This window comes from Pogona vitticeps, chromosome 6, assembly GCF_051106095.1.
Source record: "Pogona vitticeps strain Pit_001003342236 chromosome 6, PviZW2.1, whole genome shotgun sequence".
Taxonomy (NCBI): domain Eukaryota; kingdom Metazoa; phylum Chordata; class Lepidosauria; order Squamata; family Agamidae; genus Pogona; species Pogona vitticeps.
In genome coordinates this window covers 16,395,596-16,410,007 of record NC_135788.1, presented here as the reverse complement: position 1 = coordinate 16,410,007, position 14,412 = coordinate 16,395,596, and the positions used below count along the sequence as shown (strand labels likewise).

At 41.4% G+C, this 14,412-nt stretch overlaps 1 long non-coding RNA gene across 1 annotated transcript in view; it reads right to left on the bottom strand.

The window, feature by feature from the left end:
* Positions 1-1,255: 1,255 nt before the first annotated feature.
* Positions 1,256-14,412, bottom strand: part of LOC140708089 (uncharacterized) — a 30,557-nt gene continuing 17,400 nt past the window's right edge. Inside the window, exons 2-3 of the long non-coding RNA XR_013537758.1 lie at positions 13,317-13,451; positions 1,256-1,524 (exon numbers count right to left, since the gene is read on the bottom strand). This is a non-coding gene — a long non-coding RNA (uncharacterized LOC140708089). The remainder of the gene's footprint in view (positions 1,525-13,316; positions 13,452-14,412) is intronic.

Below are 14,412 nucleotides of genomic sequence, written 5' to 3'. Positions count from 1 at the left end.
AGTTCAGATCTCCTCAAGTTTGTCTCATTTCTTCCAGAGACAAACACAAGTTTTTGTTTTCTGTTCTTTTGATACAGCAATAGCTTATTGTATACAGATTGGATGCACACAGCGTTACAGTGAGGGTACAGTTGCAACAGTCAAGATATCTGACGAGTTTAGTCCCACAGTGTTCTAGGGCAGTGGTTCTTAACCTTTGTTACTCAGGTGTTTTTGAACTGCAACTCCCAGAAACCCCAGCCAGCAGAGCTGATGGTGAAGGCTTCTGGGAGTTGCAGTCCAAAACTCCTGAGTAACCCAAGGTTAACAACCAGTGTTCTAGGGCAGTGATTCCCTACCATGAGTTCCCGATATGTTCTTGGACTAAAACTCCCAGAAGCCTCACCACTAGCTCTGCTGGCCAGGATTTCTGGGAGTTTATTTATTTTATTTATTTATTTATTGGACTTATATACCGCCCCATAGCGCTACAAGCACTCTCCGGGCGGTTTACAATTTTTAATTATACAGGCTACACATTGCCCCCCCAGCAAGCTGGGTACTCATTTTACCGACCTCGGAAGGATGGAAGGCTGAGTCAACCTTGAGCCGGCTACCTGGGATTTACAAATATTTTACAAATAGTTTACAAATATCTGGACCTCTGGTTGGTTGGGAAGCATTGCTCTAGGGGTAGGCAAGGGCTCAGCTGCTTTTGCTTGTACCAGACCAATAAGGCAATGCTTTTGGAAATCATCTGAAAGGTCTCTGAGTTTTCCATGCTGTTTGTGAGATTCTGGGAGCTGGAGTTTTCCATCTCTGGACAGTTTCCACATAGCAACATTTCTTATCTGCTTATTGTGTACAGTTCCTATTCTCTTTTCTGGAGAAAATGTTCCCAGAAAACCAATGGGAGGAGTACAGAAATGCTAAACCCTGACCTTACTCAAAATTTACCCATTCTCTCAGGAAATGAACAGCAATGAACAGCAATTATCTACCTATATAATAGGATTTGTTTGTATGTGTCGGTCTTCTTAAAGTAACACCATGGATTCTGTACCCATTTTCATGTATCTGTTCTGCAACAATCGAAGCGGCATGCTTTTCAATAAATGTGCAGTGCACACAACTCATTTCCCCCCCCCCTTCATAAACAAAAACATGTGGATATGTCTAGTTGCATTAACAAAAAACTTTGATGGCCAAACAATACAGGGAGTAAAAATTGCAAACATGCCCACATCATAAAATAGTTTATATGTATCCTATATACTTACCATTCTGCTGCTACCAGGGAATAAAGGATGTTTTCTTTTGCTGACACTGTATTTCAAGCGCCATGGAAGCAATTTCCGCCCTTACGATTTCTGTTTGAATAACATTTCCACTATTCGAATGTGCAATGCAAGCACACCGTTTTTTCAGAGGATGGTTTTTCAGAGCTGGATTGGGCAGAGGAAAAACTTGGCCACACTTGGAAGGAACTCTTAACAGATGTTTCCATGGAAGGATACAAGTATTTTCTTGTCTGAAGGGCATTCCCTGGGGCGAGAGGAAGATGAAAGGTGAGCGAGGAGATTCTGAAATGGAATCAAGGAAGTGATGCTCTGTTGTTGCTGACTTAAATGAATAATGCAATTACTTCGCATTTCTATGACACTTTGGAGCACTGAAAATAATTTAGATAGCTTCTCTTTTTTCTTTGCTTTCCAACTTGCCCTTTAAACATATGGTATTCCCTGAGTGACACACAAGAGAATAATCAGAAGTACAGTACAATAAAATCAAGAACACAACAAATACATTTTAAGGTAATGTGTTAAAAGTAACTAATGTAAAAGGACCAGTGTGAAAACAACAACAAAAATCAAACGAAAAATAAACTAAAAGCCTTCAGAAAACAAAGTCTTCACCTCTATGATATTATGGACCATTTCAGGCTAAAGTCTGATGCTGCTACAGAGAAGACATTTCCCTCAAGGTATCTCAGATGGCAGCAATATGCAGAGAAAGTACTGGGATGTTATGTGTATATATAGTATATATAGAAAGGCACAAATTGAGCTGATGATAGACATGATACCTTCCAAATCTATGATTCAGTAACCAGAATCCTATTCTTTCCATATGTTGGGGGAAGTCAAACAGTGGTAATTGTCACCGGTTAAGAAGTCAACACTCATATTCCTTGTCATACAGCAGTGGCATGACTTAGCAAGCAATGATTGGCCACTACAATTTGTGTGGTTTTCCTAATGTTGGCATACATGCATAATTCTGGCCAATGAGCTTATGATATGGAAATGCCCCTGCTGAAGGCAATTATGTCACCAGGATGTATATAAAAGAGTTACATATAGAAAAACTGGTATGAGGATATTTGATGAGAAACAGTTAACATTAGCAGAGGAAACAGATGCAGTGGAATAATGCATTCTACAGATGTGTTGGACTACAGTACCCATAATCCTACAGCCAGCTTTATGGATGATTATGGACATCATAGTTCAACACATCAGAAGGGTGCAACACTATAGGAAGCCAGACAAGGCTGCCAAACAACTGCTGAGCCATGAGATAGTATGGAGTGTATGTTATTTCATTTTAAAAAGCACACACACTATAATAGGAGAGCAAGGAACTACGGTAATAATTCCTCACAATGAGTAAGGAAGAGATTTGAGAGCAACATGGAAAAAAAATAATTGAAACCAGGCCAGCACACAGCTGCAGGAATATAATTTGTGCTTAAACTGAAAAGGAGTAGATGAATACTGCCACATCACTTGTGGCAGCTCAGATGAAGGAAAAAGAATTTTAAGATATGTATCTGAAAGACTTGCATGAACACAGAAAACTTTGAAAACAGACTGCTTCCATTTTTCCCTCTTTCTTTCCAGTCCACACACGCCCACAAAGAAAAAAACAGTGCTCAAAAACAGTGCTCACATTTCACCTCTCTGAGGTTTAAGGCAATTCAAAGAGGTGGGGTGAGATAAGGGTAAACTCTGGATGCGGTTGTAGTTCACAATGGAGCATTAGATCCTGCTTCTTCTCCTGTTCTACAATAGGGCCATGGGCAGGCTTTTCCAGTCACATCTAGTTGTGTGGTGGGGAGAATATGGATCAATAGGGCCTTGCCCTACCATTAGACAGAGGGAGCCAGCTACCACAGGCAGCAGATTTGGGTTGAAATGACAGAGCAACCAGTAACTAAACTATTGAACTTGTTCCGCATGTATTTTGACTGTCAAAGAGTGTGAAAGGAACTTATAAAGTTTTCTATCCTATAGGCCAGAATCAGAATTTGGAACATTATTTTAAAAGTTGATATGTGTTAGTTTTATTTTTAAATAAGGTGTATTCGTTACTTTATGGATAACACACAGGTAATACTGTATATTATTAATCTACAGCCGCATCCACTGAGCACTGGCCACACTTTCAGAAGAACAGAGAAATATGAGGGCTCAGAAGATGAGAAGAGAGAGATGTGACGGCTGAGAAACTTCCCTGAGACCTTTAGATGCCATTTGAAATGACAGCAGGATTGTGTCTACTCAGAGTCTAGGTAAATGCGCTCCTGTTAGGGTCCAAGGTCTCAAGCTTTGACCATGAAATTCAGGTTTTGAGATTCATTTCCCAAAACTTTGGTTTTTACCTTGAAATCTCAGGGAATGAGATACTGCTGACTGGGACATTTTTGACCCTGAAATGTCTCAGGGAATGAGATTTTACTGACCTGGTTTTTAAGGTCATCCTGACATACTGCAGATCACCCAGAGATTCATCCTTAAATCCAGACTTAATCTTGTGCCACCTTTGGTTCAGAGAACAGTGTTTCGGTTTGCTTCGGCAATATCTTCACTTTCCATGATAGCTTCCAGACTCCTTCTGAAAAGACTCTGAGATGCTGACTCTTGGTAGAGCTCTTTCCCTGGTTTGTAAACCCATCACTATGTTTCCAGTATACAGGCATATCTCGGTTTGCAAATGCCTCAGTTAATGTAATTTTCGGTTTACAAAAGAAAACCCATTGAAAATAATGCCTCGGTTTATGATATTTTTTTCGCAATATGAAGCATGTTTCTCCAGGATACATTGCGCCTGGGATGTTTATAGCGCTGTCCACGTGCATGCAATCTATGGGTGTTTCGGTTTGCGAATTTTTCACAGTACGAAATGTCCCAGAGAAAGCATTAAATTTGTAAACCAAGGTACGCCTGTAATAGTGTCTGTTACACACATCCCCTCCTTGAAACTGTTGTGAAAGGGTCTTTCTACATGACACCACAAGGGCACCACGACATCACAAGGAAATAGCCCTAGGTCTTCAGAAAATCTGGAATGGGAATGGGATCTTGCTAAGCTGGCAACACAAGCTGCCCCTGCAACTGTTTTCCTCACATAAACCAGAGGTGAATGCCTCACACTTTGGAATAAAAGTTCTCATTGTATCTTGTGTTTCAGTTGCCTAAAACTAGCCCTCTGCTCCACGCATAAAACACCAGAGCATCCCAAATGATGTAAGACTCAAATGTGTTTGGTTGCCTAAAAATGGTCTAGACTCGCAGTGGCCCCCAAACTTGGGCCTCCAGATGTTATTGGACTACAGTTCCCAGAAGCCTTCACCACCACCTCTGCAGGCCAGGATTTCTGGGAGTTGAAGTCCAAGAACATCTGGAGGCCCAAGGTTGGAGACCAATGGTCTAGAGGACCCCCAATATTTCCCATACCAAATAGAGATGCCAGATAGAGTGACAGACAAGACTTCAATTCATTGGTGATGGGACAGTGTCCTTCTGCACACCTGAGGCAGAAACCTAGTTAAGGAAGCCCAAAATAGGATGCACGTATGGCATACACAGTCCAGTTTTCCATGGATGGGGACTCAAGTCATGGGACTTGCTGTCAAGTCGGACTTAAGTTGCACTGGTGACTCAACTTGGACTAGACTGGGATTATTTTTCTGTTTTCTGAAAGAAGGAAATGACTGAGGAGTTCAGAAAAAATAGTCAGAATCATGTCACCACTGACTTCCTAAGATAATTGCCTGCCTAATGGTAGAGTTCACCCTGTTTGCATCTGTGTACAATACAGTAGCAGGGATGTGGTGGCGCTGCGGGTTAAACCGCAGAAGCCTCTGTGCTGCAAGGTCCGAAGACCTGCAATCGTAAGATCGAATCCACGTGACAGAGTCAGCCCCCATCGTTTGTCCCATCTCCCACCAACCTAGCGGTTCGAAAGCATGCAAAATGCAAAAATGCGAGTAGATAAATAGGTACCACCTCGATGGGAAGGTAATGGCGTTCCGTGTCTAGTCGCGCTAGCCCCGTGACCACGGAAGATTGTCTTCGGACAAATGCTAGCTCTATGGGTTGGAAACGGGGATGAGCACCGCCCCCTAGAGTCGGACACAACTGGACAAATTGTCAAGGGGAACCTTTACCTTTACAATACAGTAGGACTCCCACATCCACAGGATTGGTATGCGCAGTTTCAGTTATTCATGGCTTACCACAGCTTTATATACAACACACAAGGGGGTGGGCCCTGTGGCCTTTGTCCTGTCCCCTTGTGACCCTTGTCCTGCCTCCTTGTAGGCTGTATATAGGGTTTTGCTACTATCCGTGGTTTCAGATATTTGTGGTACATTGTGGAATGGGTCCTGTGCAGACATGGGGGTCCTACTGTACATGTGCAATCCAAATATGCACAATTAACACATGCTAAGAGCTTGACCATTTACCTTTTAAATTCATCTCCCAGAATCCCCACGTCAGCTATGAATTCTGGAAACTGTCATTTAAAAAAATAACTTTCCAAGCTCCTGGAAAACACTCTAGCAGTCATAGAGTTAGTTTGGCCTGCAGTTTCATTGCCTTCACTTTTGACTGAAACTTTGCATATCAAGATAATGTTCCAAGAGCTTTGTTTATTTCTAAGACCTGGTGCAAATGATTAAGTGTTGGGTAAACAGCCTTATCGCTGCAATTTATAAATATAGATGTGTATCTGCTTGCATTGCATTCCGTTTACTGAAGACAAGGGTTTACTTATGAGCTCCAACCGGCTTGGACAACCTTATTAGGGAAGGAAGGAAAGCTGTGCCTGCCTTGTGCTCAGGATTTCATCAGCACTTTAGAATTGTTTGTCTGGAAAGCAGACCTTTAAAGAAATAAATAAACTGTGTCATGCTGCTAAAGTAGGATTTTGTGGGGTATAACGCTTTCAAGACACAATAATAAGCAGAATAGCAGGACCCAAAAGAACATTCTGGACCTGTGATGACTTCATTAAAATCAGCAAGAAGTTGCCATTCAATTCTTTGGGGACAGAATTTAAAAACATTGTTCTGGCACAGCTGGAATTTCTTTCATTCCACACAGTTTCTAGGCCTGCTTGCTGGCTTGCTTATTTATTTATTTTTATTTATTTGCGTTACATTTCAAAACAATTTTGAACAACTGCAGAAAAAAAACAAAGAATAAAAGAATTAACACAAGACTCAACATAACTAAAAATACAAACAAAAGAAGGCAAAATTCATAATCTAATTAGCCAAAATCAAGCCACGATCACTGCGCTTCAAAGCCCTGGGTGAACAGCCATATTTTAACTTTGTTCCAGGATGAGGCCAACATCGGTACCAACTGGGTCTTCAAGGGGCAAGCATTCCACAAGCCAGATTCCACAAATGAGAAGACTCTGTTCCACAGCTTCACTGTCTTGTAGAAGTAACATGTAGAGGATGTGCAATCGTGTTTGGTTTTTTAATCCAGATCTCAGAATTCTCCATTCTGGGAGTTTTACCTGCCAGACAGACAACTAAATTGTGCTCACCTGCAAAAAGGCTCGGTTGGAAGGCTTTACAGTTTGGGATAGGCTATGTACTCACCTAGCTTCCTGTCTCACCTAGCTTCCAGTAGGACGTGGTGGCGCTGCGGGCTAAACCGCAGAAGCCTGTGCTGCAGGGTCAGAAGACCAAGCAGTCATAAGATCAAATCCACGCGATGGAGTGAGCTCCTGTCGCTTGTCCCAGCTCCCGCCAACCTAGCGGTTCGAAAGCATGCAAATGCAAGTAGATAAATAGGGAACATCTCGGTGGGAAGGTAACAGCGTTCCGTGTCTAAGTCGCACTGGCCATGTGACCACGGAAGATTGTCTTCGGACAAAATGCTGGCTCTATGGCTTGGAAACGGGGATGAGCACCGCCCCCTAGAGTCGAACATGACTGGACAGAAATTGTCAAGGGGAACCTTTACCTTACCTTAGCTTCCTGTCAGAAAAAATAAGTTGACAACATCGTTTTCTTACAGGAAACTAGTTTCAAACTAAGCCTGTCCAGGGCCATGAGGTCTTCCAGCCTATCCTTTCTCCGGGTGAGCACAATTTAGGTGTTTGTCCAGCAGGTGGAACTCCCACAACAGAGAATTCTAGGATTTGGAGTCAAGAAGAAGAATGAATATGCTTACGACATGCTCTGATTGTCAATTAGTTAGTTCAATTTCATGGTAGTAGGAAATATTGGAATTCTCATTGGAGTCAGGAAGTGCAAATGCTGTGTAGGAAACCCCAGCCCTGACTGTCACAATGACCCCAACTCCAGGCACATTCTTATGCTAATGTGAACTCTTAATATATTGAGATTCTCATTGGGCTAAAGAATGCCCATGAGTCATTCAACATAACATTTTTAATGCTCAGGTGCATGTGAATTTACCTGTTGTTTTAAATACTTTGGCTGAATTCCTATTGATGTTTGTCTGGCAGGTGGAACTCTCAGAGAATTCTGGGATTTGGAGTCAAGATCATGACTCCAAAGTCTGCTAAACTAAGGCACATCTCAGTTGTTCAATCAAGTGCATGAACAGGCAGGTGACCAAGACTTGACATGGCAACTCCTCAATTAGTCACAATTAGCCACAACAAACTACATGAACATCAATAGGATTCTGGCCTCCTCCTCTTTCTAGACCCCACACTAAGGAGACCACACAGACTGTCAACTCATCAAAGACTCCTCTGAACTGCTTTTGCTGCTACTTCTCCTAAGATTGCTAAGGTATTGAGACTTGGAAAATTATGACCATTTTCAGAAACATTGGAATGAACAGCCATTTTTCTTCTTTTCATTTTCACTTCCTTTGGCCACCTACATAGCACAAGTAATACTGGACAGGATTTCACAACTTCTCATGGTTATTTTCATTTACAGAAATGAATCCAATAGGACAAGAGACAGGGTGGGAACTCTGACTGGTTTTTTTTTTTCAGAAATCTACTTTATATGATAGCTTTGAAGGGAGTGGGTCTGATTCTAATAAAGCATTCTGAAAAATATTGGAAGTAAGCTTTCCTGTTCATTCACTTTGAAATCAGGTACTGTTAACTTGGGTTTTTTGACATCTGTCTTGTCTTGCACTTGCATGGCATTTGAGTTTAAAGTCTCATGGGAAGATGCCTGCTTTCAATATGGCTGCTAAATCTGCCTCACCTCCACCTTAATTCCAGCTGGTTTAATCTTCCGTTCCATGGTGCAGATGACTAGAAAAGTCAGTCACATTGTCAAAGCCACTAAAGAGGCTTTCCTCCTGGGCTGATCAAGTTACAGAAAAAGGGAATGTCAATTTTGCAGATTAAAACTTTGGCCAGTCTCGGTGAAGGGTCTGAAAACTCTTGGGAGATTTAACACTGAAGCATATGGGCAAAGAAAAATGGCTGCCTTTCCAATTAGAAAGCTATCTAACAGCCCGAATGACAAGCGGTTGCTTTATTTGCATTTGGGATAGAGGTTGCAAAAGCACATTCTTCCTTGATTGAGAAAGCAGCCAGAAGATAGTGTAAAGATTAACTACCATCTTAACCTTTTAAGGTCACCATTAGCTCTCCACTGAGACCACGCATTGCACAAGGCGTTTTGGATAGCTCGCGTCTCGTCTCTCACAACATTTGGTCATACTGGAACACATAACATACAAAACCCCAGTTCAGCAAGGGTGAACTGGAGGTAGGTTTTCACATGCAAATACCTAGAAGACAGGGTTTAAAAACAATTCCCAGAATCACCCAGCTATTGTAACCCCCCAGGAATGCAGACAAGTATGGTCTTAAAAAGTAACAATTCTACTAGACATGGTTTTGAAAGCTTCAAGTGGCACTTCTACTCGTATAATTCCTCGCCCAGGAGTAAGTTCCACTGAATTCACTTGGCTTAATGAATGGTAAGTGGTCTTTGCTTGTAAATGAATTCTGTAAAACTCAAATTGTAGCTATTACACAAGGTTGGATTCCAGGCTCAATTTAAGGCACAAATTTGGGGACTTTAAAGGTTTTCTTGAGCTAAGTCTTTTAGTGCCAAACTGGACACTTGTCAAACATGCAATGTGTGGTATCTGTGCCCCTCCTTTAACATTAGGCTAAGCATGTGTACCTCTGTCCAGATGGAGACAGGTGCCTGTAGACTGGGAGGTTTAGATCTTTTCCCATATGGTCTTTATTATTATGTATTTTGTTGTATTGTATTTTATCATATTATTGTATTTTATTACTCATGTAAGCTGCCCCCAGTAGACTTTGTCTAGAGGGGCGGGGTTTAAATCCAATAAAGTAAAGTAAGTAAAGTAAAGTTTGTTTTTAAAAATTGCAGCTCATTCATGCCATCATTTTTAAAAAATCAGGTAGCAGGAAATGTATTCTTCCTCCATCTCTATGTGCCAGTGACAATTTGGAGTAGAACTATGCATGCTTCCTCTGGAGTAACAAATGAAACACGGAACTGCACTCTACCTGTTTACTGAATTATTTATGTTTGTGACATGCTATTTTCATGCCGATTTCACAGTTTTCGCCATTAAGACACATTGTTGCTTCTTGCCATGTTTATTTTGCAAAAGACATGCCTTCCTTTCTATATTTCAAAGTACACAAATTAGCAATTGTTTTGGCTAATGACACAACAGGGGGAAAATCTCCTAACCATCCTACAGGGGCCTGGTTCAACCATGACAGAAAATGGGGCTATAATTTGTAAAATTCCAGCTTATGTTATCTTCAAACTTGTCTCTGCAAAAAATAAATAAATAAATAAATAAATAAATAAATAAATAAATATGATGATGATGATGATGATGATGATGATGATGATGATGATGATGATGATGATGATGATGATGATGATGATGATGATCTGTGAGCTAGCTGCAAATCACACTTAGAAGCCATGGTTTTTGTTGGTTTCTGAACTCTTATTTGTTGGAGCCATGATATTTTATTATATCCAAACTCATAAAAGTGGCTTGTTTAGGGGTTGTTTGCCCCTCTAGCATTCTCGAAATTGGAGCTAACAAAAGGGATTGTAAGGAAACAGGTCATAAATTTAGAAAATAAACTGATGTTTGTTTCGACATCTGAAGATCACTTTATGGTTAAAGCAAGCAACAGACCATGGCTAACCTAAACTATGTCTTAGTGTGATATACAAGTGCACTAATTGATGGATTATGTGCTGTTCAATTTCAATTTATGGCCAACCCTTGTCAACATTTCCCACTAGGTGAAAGCATTATTAAAAACAGATTTAGAAGCAACAAAATATAAACCATTCTGTTTATTGCCTCTTAGATAGTCATGTAGTAAAAGCCTGCCTGAAGAGAAAGGTCTTTACTGCTTGCTGAAGGTCAGCAAAGATGGAGCCAGCCTGGTTTCCTGTGGGAGGGAGTTCCAGAGTCTGGGAGCAGCAACAGAGAAGGCCCTCTCCTTTGTCTCCACCAAGCACACCTGTGAGGGTGGTGGGAGCAAGAGAAAGGCCTCCTAAGAAGTGGTTTACGATAATACCGCTTGATCAAAGTTGGAGGCGATTTACAATTGTGTAGCTGGCTTGGTGGAACAGACTGGCTTTTTTTCCTCTGGGAGGCACAGTAGGAAATAAAACTCCTGACCTCTGGCTCTTTAGCCAACACCCAACTCAGTTATCCAAGGGTTATCCAACCAGCTAGTCTATAGGTTATTTTCATAGTTAAGTATGCAGCTGCTGCTGCATTGAGTCAAATCCCAGGTTATGCATTGCATGGCATTGTTGTTTTCAGGTGCATTCCCTTCTATATACACTGGACAGACAATTAATCCATGCACCATACAAAGGATGCACCAGTGGACTCATTTAACTTCTAAGCAGGCACTCTCCAGATAGATGCTTACAGCTGTTCTGGTCTTGAACATCTGTCCTTCCTAAGCAACATGACTGCTGACTGGGGAGATGGGAGTTGCAGTCAAACACATCTGGAAAATAACCAAGTCTGAGACTGGAACTGAACTTTTCAGAATGTGTTGTTAGGGTCTCACAGTAATGTTTTTCAAAAACATTCCCTCCCCCCCCCCCCCCGTAAAAAGAAGGAAACTGGGACAAAAGAGGAATCACAGATTTACCAAGAAAAGATAGTGGAATATACGGTCTGTCCTTGGTAAAGAAGGTCGGTCAGAAGCTATGCTGTAGCCTCCTTAATTTAAAAATTAATTTTAAATGCAATTGAGCCGTCTTGTGTTTAGATTTTGCATAGATAATCCATTGCTTCAGCTCCTGAGCCCATTCCAAATGAAGTAAGCTCATTTGTTATAGTGCTTCCTTATATTTCCCTCTTCTCTCAAGTCCCTGAGTAGGAATACAGGGCAACTGGTGGAGGTGCTTTCTGAAATTAAAAGTGATTTGGTCGGATGGCATGAATTACCCATGGCCGCCTTAGAGAAGATCAATCTCGTTAAGACCGAGGGAATTATATCCTCTTTGGATGTCCCTTCTCTTAATCTTCTGAAAGGGGATTTAAATCAGATGGAAAAGCATTTGTTAAATTTACTTGAGTTGGGGTAGGAGGAAGGGCTCAGATGGGGGGGGGCTGCCATGCCCTGGTTCTAGCTGATTACACCGATATTGCATGGCTTTAAGCTGATAGAATAAGATAGTGAATGGCTTAACTGCGTAGATAATTGAGGGGAAACTCCCTAGAAGAGGAAGCCTTGTTTCTTCAAGGGTATGTTACCACTGTGAGACACCATCTCAGAGTGACTTTATATGGCATATGTGTTTTCTGCCAGATTGCTTCCTATGAAGATGGTATTGTTTAAAAAAAAAAAAAGCCAAGATGGCCGTCCCTTCTGATTTGGGTTTATGTGATCTGTTTGTATCAGACCATTTCCCATCTCTAAACAAAAAGAAGCTGCAAACCCCTTCTCCCAAGCCATGATGTGATGATGCATTTCTTCTCAAATTTAGCTATACTTTTTTTTTGAGGTCAGATTGAAGATCACACATTTGTTGGCACATCAGGGCAATTAATCCTATTGCTACTTCGTCATCGGGCTGCTCCAAATGGAGGGATTACTGAGGTTTCTGAACGAAAGAAACGTCAGCTTGAAATTCAGCATATGTTATTTTAAAAGTTATTTGCAGAACAGTGTATTGCTTGGCTTGGATCTTGGAAACTTTTGCAATTTCAGTCGAAATGCAATTTCAGTAATGTTAATTGTTAGATACGATTAGTGGTGAACTGATTGCTGGTCAATTTGAGTTAGTATAACTCCTTGGCTTTTCACTCCGCAAATGAGCATCTCAGCCAAAGAACCACAGAATAATGGAATTGGAAGAGCCATCAAGACCATCAAGTCCAACCCTCTGCTCAATGAAGGAATCCATCGAAGCGGATCTGAGAGATGATTCTCCAATTTTCTCTTGAATGCCTCTGGTGTTGGAGCGCTCACCGCCTTTTGAGGTAACTTGAGGTTCCACTGTCATAGCGTTGTACCACTCAAATTGTTTTTTCTGATACTCAGGCCTCTGTGGTTTGAAGTATTTGGTTGAAAGCTCAGAAGCCAAGGAGTTCAAATGCTTACTAGGAGTGGGGTCAGCCAAGATCTTAGCAGGGCTTGAAAATCTTTTAGAATGTCTCACCAGTCAGCCAAAAATTTCAACTAGGCACTTGTTCACTTTTACTTCTATATAACAATGCTTACAAACCCAAAATAAATTGTATTACGTACACGGTATTTGCCTATATCTTCTTAGTAGAAAATGCACTGCTGTCAGAGGTGTTGCGCTTGTGTCCTTAAACATACCTGGTAGTTTTAGCACTGAAGTACCATGGCTTTAGTAAGGTTTAACTGTGGCAGTGGAGGTCCATTTAGATTCACCATCATAATGGCATCTAAGCTTTCAGTCTCTGAACACGATCTGAATTTATTTTTGATCAGATTTATCTGGCTGAAACCCCTTTCACAGCTAACTGTAGAAACTGGTAGAACAGAGGCAATTTTAAGGAGCTTCAGAAGAACAAGAAACCTACCTGTTTCAATGGTGGTTCATTGCCTTTCCCAGTAAATCCACTGATGACAGACCTTTTGCACATATTTTGAATTCATATCATTCATCCAGGGCTTTCTGAATTATGTCTTCTTTGCCCTTGTGTTGTGAAAGGCCTCTGTAATGAGAGGCAGAGGAACTCGAGACCAAATTGCTAACTTGCGCTGGATTATGGAGAAAGCCAGAGAGTTCCAGAAAAATATCTACTTCTGCTTCATTGACTATGCGAAAGCCTTTGACTGTGTGGACCACAGCAAACTATGGCAAGTTCTTAAAGAAATGGGAGTGCCTGACCACTTTATCTGTCTCCTGAGAAACCTATATGTGGGACAGGAAGCAACAGTTAGAACTGGTCTTGGAACAACTGAGTGGTTCAAAATTGGGAAAGGAGTACGGCAAGGCTGTATATTGTCCCCCAGCTTATTTAACTTATATGCAGAATACATCATGCGGAAGGCTGGACTGGAAGAAACCCAAGCCGGAATTAAGATTGCCGGAAGAAATATCAACAACCTCCGATATGCAGATGATACCACTCTGATGGCAGAAAGTGAGGAGGAATTAAAGAACCTTGTAATGAGAGTGAAAGAGGAGAGTGCAAAAAACGGTCTGAAACTCAACATCAAAAAAACTAAGATCATGGCCACTGGTCCCATCACCTCCTGGGAAATAGAAGGGGAAGATATGGAGGCAGTGTCAAATTTTATCTTCCTGGGCTCCATGATCACTGCAGATGGAGACAGCAGCCCTGAAATTAAAAGGCGCCTTCTTCTTGGGAGGAAAGCGATGACAAATCTGGACAGCATCTTGAAAAGCAGAGACATCACCTTGCCAACAAAAATCCGAATAGTCAAAGCTATGGTTTTTCCTGTCGTGATGTATGGAAGTGAGAGCTGGACCATAAAGAAAGCAGACTGCCGAAGAACTGAAGCCTTTGAATTGTGGTGCTGGAGGAGGCTCTTGAGAATCCCCTGGACTGCAAGGAGAACAAACCTATCAGTTCTAAAGGAAATCAACCCTGAGTGCTCACTGGAAGGACAGATCCTGAAGCTGAGGCTCCAGTACTTTGGCCATCTAAT